The sequence below is a fragment of the Melopsittacus undulatus genome, chromosome 3 (assembly GCF_012275295.1).
Source record: "Melopsittacus undulatus isolate bMelUnd1 chromosome 3, bMelUnd1.mat.Z, whole genome shotgun sequence".
Classification (NCBI taxonomy): Eukaryota; Metazoa; Chordata; class Aves; order Psittaciformes; family Psittaculidae; genus Melopsittacus; species Melopsittacus undulatus.
The window spans coordinates 73927786-73934249 of record NC_047529.1 but is presented as its reverse complement, the minus strand read 5'-3'; positions in this window follow the sequence as shown (position 1 = coordinate 73934249).

Here is a 6464-nt window from a genome sequence, read left to right as displayed (position 1 = left end):
GGGTGTCAGAGTCTGGAGGGAAGAAAGAAGCTGTGGATGTGGTTATGCAAAGAAGTTGTTGAAGACTATAACTTCTGTGATGGACAATACGTTGCTGGGCTGTTGCCATTCTCAGTGTGAGAGATTTGGTGAGCGGTGTTGAATGTAGCTGCAGGAAATGGGCTATTTGGAAGGAAAAATGCATTGATCTTCCCAGACAAGAGCTATGAGGATTGAAAGTTTGCAGGGATAATTCATCCTGGAGCAGAAAGGAAGCAAGAGTCTCCAAAGATTCTTGCAGAGGTAACTGGTAGGGAGCACTGGGAGTGGAATATTTAGGACACAGACAAGGCAGAGAAGAGAGGGGAGCATTTTGTCCTGTGGCTTGGGTGGGAGCAAGCGTGGCAAGGAACTGCTGCCAAGAGGTTGTTGGAAATGTTACCTTCTGTGTAAAATTAAAAGTACCAGGGTGGACTTTGCCTTTACTGAAGTCAGTGATGATGATGACTGAAATTAAGATGGCAAGGGTCTCACTCATACTCTGAAATAAAAGCAGAAAACTAGGATAGCTTTAAAATCTTTTTTGACATCAAATATCAGTGGCCACAGTAGTGGTACTTAGGCATTCACGCAAAAAGATCTCAGGCACTTTCTAGGAGTTTTTCCATTTCATAGAAAGAGAAACTGAGGTCTGTGTGAGACTTTCACAAAGGGAAAGGAATTTGGATGGTTAAGTCTGACTTTCATTGCATTGCTGGAACTGGGAGAAGGGGGAGAACAAATACTCTGGCTCCTGTCCTGTTGATGAGACCACTATACAGGCTGTTAAAGGACTTATTTTCCTTTCTGATTACATATCACTATTTAAATCCATCAGCTTCTACTTTAAAAGGAGAAGAGTGCATGCTCAATTCTAGAGTAATTAGGTAATGTTGGTATTAGCTCTGAAGCTGTAAAGTGCTAATTTATGTAAAAGGCAAGTAGTAGTATTGTTAGTGCTCAAGTATGATATCATCAGGCTGACGCATAAGAACAGCAAAGTGTGAAAAATCCCATACATCTGCTTTGCCTTCCTAAAACAAATTTAAAGTGAAATTAATCAATTGAAAAAATCAGTGTATCATAATTTTGCAGCTCTCACAAAGACATGTCTGATAAGAAAATTGAGTTTATCTTTATGTTGCTAAATAAAAGGCCTCAAAACTTGAGGTTTAACTAGTTTTATAAAATATAAACTATTTTGAACTTTTCACATTTATTTTGTTTGCATTATTTTTCAGGGGTCCAACCAACGTAGTGTACATATTTCAGAGCAAAACTAGAAATGTACTGAAATCAAGTCCATTGCTTCTGAATCCTATGGCTCATGAAACAGCTACTTACACAAGTGGAAACAACACTTCCTGGTGCCAACCAAAACGACAGGCTGAGGGAAAACAGGAAGTAATCCACACAGAAAGTGTGTAACTAATCTTGTGAGGGATAGCAGTAAGCCTCCTCTGCAGCAAGCTTCAGGAAGGGAGAAGCACAGATAGGCACCTACACTGAGAATGGCCTGTCTGAGCAAGATTAACCCTTGCCACAGAAAACTAAGATAACATATCGCTGTTGCAGAGAAAAACAATCTGAAGTACTGGATTGAGATGAGACCCAATGAAATGTAAAGCCTCAAAAGAGGGGCTTGCAGTAAAAAGAGTTACAGGCTATCAACTAGACAAATGCAGTGAAAATCCACTGAAAAGATGGGCCAGACTGGAATGATTCCCAGATCCTTCATACTTACAAAAGGAAACCACACTGGAGAAGGTGTATGCGAAATAAGTTGCCTAAAATGCTGAATGAGATGAAAAGGTTTATTGCTTACAAATTCTCCTGAACACACAGCATATTCGTAAAGGCCTGGAATGAATGATGCTGCCATTACCACACAGTACACACATTATTTAATTTAGGAGAAAAACATAATCAAATCAAAGGAGAAAATGTAACTGAAACTGCAACTGTCTGCTGACAATGTGTGACATGTGACCAACACCACAGCTGCTTGTAACCCTTTATCATCATCAAGAAGATTAAACTACTTCCCTATTTATTTAAATAAAATTCGAAGTAGCAAGGATGCTGGAGAAGCATTAATGATCATGGTGATATATATGTACCGAAGAGCTATTTTCCTCCATGCTACAACACTGTTTTGACACACACTTGTTTGCTGTACACTGAACCCTTGTAGCATGCCACATAAGTCAGTATTTCTCATGTGATTTACAAAGATTCTGCTGCATATGATACTGTCAGGTCCAATAATCACGTCTGAAATATGTGCTTATCCAAATCTACATTAACATTCAGTACAGCAACAGAACATTTCTCTTATGTAACCATTACATTCATTTTACTAACATTTTCTTCATGACAGAAATATTGGAATTGCAAAGCAAAATGTGTACTTAATCAATGGAATAATATAATTACATTTTAGATTGGGCATTATTAAACTCCAGGCCAGACACTCACACAGATCAGCATCTCAAGTGGGTTGCTGGGCTGTAAAGATGCAACCACCTGGAAATCCAGTCCCAAGTACAGACCACTGTTGGATTTAAACTGCTAGTTTGATTGGTTGGTGGTTTGAGAAGTCAAATTTTGTTAGCCTTACTCATACTGAGAAGTATCTTACTTCCTGCAGAGCCCCACTGATTTAAAATAGGATATTTGTATGCAGGCATGAGAGAGTAGGTACAGTGTGAAATTATTTGCCTAAAATATGTGATTGTTAATCGTGTGTATAAACGTATCTGGGATTCAGTCCTATATTTGTAATCATAACTCTTTCTGGGTTGGAACATTCCAATTCATTCTAATAATAAGCTTCAATTATTTGGTGGACTTCAAATGAATTACTTGTCAACTACTAGCTCAATTAATTACAGAATGTATGCAATGAACACTTCAGGTGTAATCATCCAGGTCTAATACGTACTTACAACTATGTACTCTGCTTTCTAATAATTTTTAATTAAATAAAACATTTTGTTCTACCTGAAATTTTTAAAAGTCCTTGTTGACCCAAACCAGTAGCATTATTACACGGCTCAGTCTCCAAACAGAACAAAATTCGGATCCTAAAGCATAGCTGGTGACTGCTTTCCATCTCTGTGCTCTAATTGAACCTGGTGTCATTTGGTTTACTACAGAAACTGATAGCATTTTCTCAAAGGCACCTGAATATTCTCCTTTTGTTGTTTCTGGTTCCCACTTATACCCAAAAGGAAAGAGTAGCAAAATTGTCCATGCTGGGGTTCTGCATGACAGGTTACAAACAGAATGATACTTGATTAATGATTTACTTACATGTCTGTTTATTTTGCATGTTTACAACCTCTTGAGCTTCTTTAAGAAATAATGTTCTTAATAAGTTTTCCCATTTTTACAGTTACTTTTTCAAAGAAATTACCTTGCAGTGAGATTACACTTAAGAACATTGGTTGCAACCACACAAGCTTGAAGGAGCATGCAGAGAGGGCTGTAACAGTCAAACAATGGAACTTGTCACCCTTCCCAAGATATTCTCACAGACTAAGACAATGCAGATGAAGAGTGCAAAGCCACATTCATTATTACCCAAATAAAATATACCAACACGTTACTATCTTGAGCCATCTAAACAAACAGGAAAAGGTGGGTGGGCAGAGAGGAGCACAATTTGCATAGCTGTGCTCCTTAATTTAGAACAGCACTTTGATGTGTACATCTTTGGTTTCTGGCACACCAACAGGGGATGCAAGCATACAAGGCACTCTAACATACCTCCAGATGCTCCAGGAAGTTCCTTGCTCTGGATAACTCTTTGCTTTTCATAAAGATTGGTTGCCAACAAACACACTGGTAACCCCCATTCTCAGCAGAGTAATCACTTCCAATCAGGGCAGTGATGGATTGCCTTGTGAAACCTGGCAAAGGAAAAGCAAGTCCTGTGCTGACTAATGGAGATAGCGCATGCTCCGTCCCTCTCTATTTCCACCAACTCTCCCACACTAGCCAGCTGTGAGGAACGCAGTACAGATTTGCTTTGACATCACTCCGGTAACTCCTTGTAATATACACCACCATTTGACAAAATCCCCAGTTTATCGTCTCTTCCACACTTGGGCTGCCTACCTGTGCATCAGGGGCAGTACCTCACTGAAGAGCAGCCTTCCCCCAGAGAGTAGGGGATTGGAATGGGAGGGCAGGTGTTCAGTCCTGCTGTGGATGGTGTCTGAACTAGCAGAGGGGAGCTGCACTGGCTTTAGGAAGCTTGTGCCTGGTATCAAACTAAGTGAACTGAGTTAATGCAATGTTCTGCCATTGTCTGGACTTTCCTGCTGTTCAAACAGCCAAATTTGCCAAGGTAATTCCTTCCTACCTGGATTCTTGAGGATCTCACGCTCAGACCCATGGGTAATCTTGTGTCCACTCTTACTCCCTAGTCATACAAGACTAATACATCTCTCAGTGAAGCATGTCAGACAATGGAACTTTTTCCAATCAAAACCCCTGTTTTTTCACCCCACAGGCAAAAAAACACACACTGTTCTTCTCACAAAGGGAATTCCAGGGGGAAAACCAGGCATGTTGAGAGACCAAAACAGATTTCTCTGCTTCCTGGGTGCCCATCTGGAACAAACTTGTCATGTTTATTGTTTTTCCTCAGGGTGGGCAGTGAAACCAGTGGCAGCCATCCAGCTCAGCAATAGTAAAGCAAAGAGCTGGGGACCTTCTGCGCCACAGTTCCCTCCCAAGCACCAGGTGCCCCAGGGAAGGGTGGGATTAAAGGAAGCTGTAAGGAGGTCAAAAGCAAGAGCAGCCAGAAAATCACGCCTTGTCTTCTCAATAACAGAGCTTAATCATTTCTACAGAAAGGGCATTTATTCCAGGATATCATTCTAATATAAAATTTCCTACCAGATAACCCTAGCAGATGTCCTGCACTGGGTTTTCCTGACTGACTGCTTTGTGTCAGCATTGGAGGAAACACATAGAAATTCACCTTCATGGAGATCTGGAACAGACAAGTCTCAGAGTTAGCGACTGTATTTTCAGAACTACAAAAATGGACTTAGAGGTCCAAGTCCCTCTCAAATCCCTTGCCCTGTGTTTTTTGCTCCAGTGATATATCGCTGGAACTATAAGTATTCATCTGGCTCGAACACTTCCAATAAATACCTGGAAAAACACCATCTGGGATTCTCCTTTTTGATTCTCCTTTCCTTCCTTTCACCACACTCTGCAGGCATTCCAGTCTGGAAAGAGTGAGCAAGGCTGCATCTGCAACCCAGCCTCAGTGCCTGCCTGAACTTCTGATCCCAAATATTAACACCCAACTGAGGATCCATCTTTTCCCTTCTTTTCTGTGGTCGTGTTTGCTCTTTCTCAGAGATTCTTCCTAGATGGGCACAGCAGTCACAACCTGCTTTTAACTCCACTCAGATTCTGCACTGAAAATGCTGCTGCTTTCATTCTAACTCCTGGCCATCTCCTGATTCTCAGTGCCCTGCTTTCTTGCTGTTTGACAGAAGAACCAGCTCAGGTATGTTGAAGACTTTGAAGAATATGTGTGAAAAGATTTCTTTAAATAGCCATAGATTATTTAGATCAGAAGAGGCAAACAGATGAGATGCAGGGCTTCCTGCTAGCTCAGTGGTGATGGGCTCATGCTTTGTCCTGCATTCCCCTAGCTGCCTGTCACCAGTCTTCCAGCCGTTTCCTGGAAAGCAACCAACTGATTGTGTTCCCACTTTGCAATGGCCATAAACAACGACAAACTTGGCTCATCTGGAACTGCTTTGCAGAGCATTATATGGACCTCTTTGCAACCACCGATGAAGGAAGCTCCATTATGCCTAATTCTTTGTGTGTGTGCTGTAAATACCTGAAGACATGCTTTGTGTGAGTGAGGTGTCATGGAGGCTGTGACTTCTCTACTGTTGTTTCTGGCAGTCTCATGCCAACTCTCCATCATTCACTTTGGCAAGCTGGCAGCTTCCAGTGTCTGAAAGCCGAAAATAGGAAAGGGCATTTGCAGGGCGGTGATATGATGTGTGCTTGGCTTTAAAAAGGATCACAAACTTAAGGCAGTGGAGAGCAAAAAGGCATACCAGTATCACCATGGATATGTGACATTAAACAAACTACTTGTCATGATACACAGCTGACTACTTGCCAAATGGAACAGGATCTTCTTATTATTCATTGTTTTGTCCTGTAAAACCTGCACAGTCACAAGAAGGAAAAATCTCCAGAAACGTACTGTTACCTTCCTCACCATCCCAGCCCATACTGGGGCTGCTGGTTCAACTCACAGATGTCCACCTGCATGCACACACTGAAGACTAAAAGATGAAATCCTGGTGGGCACCCCACTTAATCACTGCTGAAAAGGGAGCTGCAGGATGAGGTCACTTCCTCGAGGTAACTCTGATACTTGTAACACTTCCTGTCCT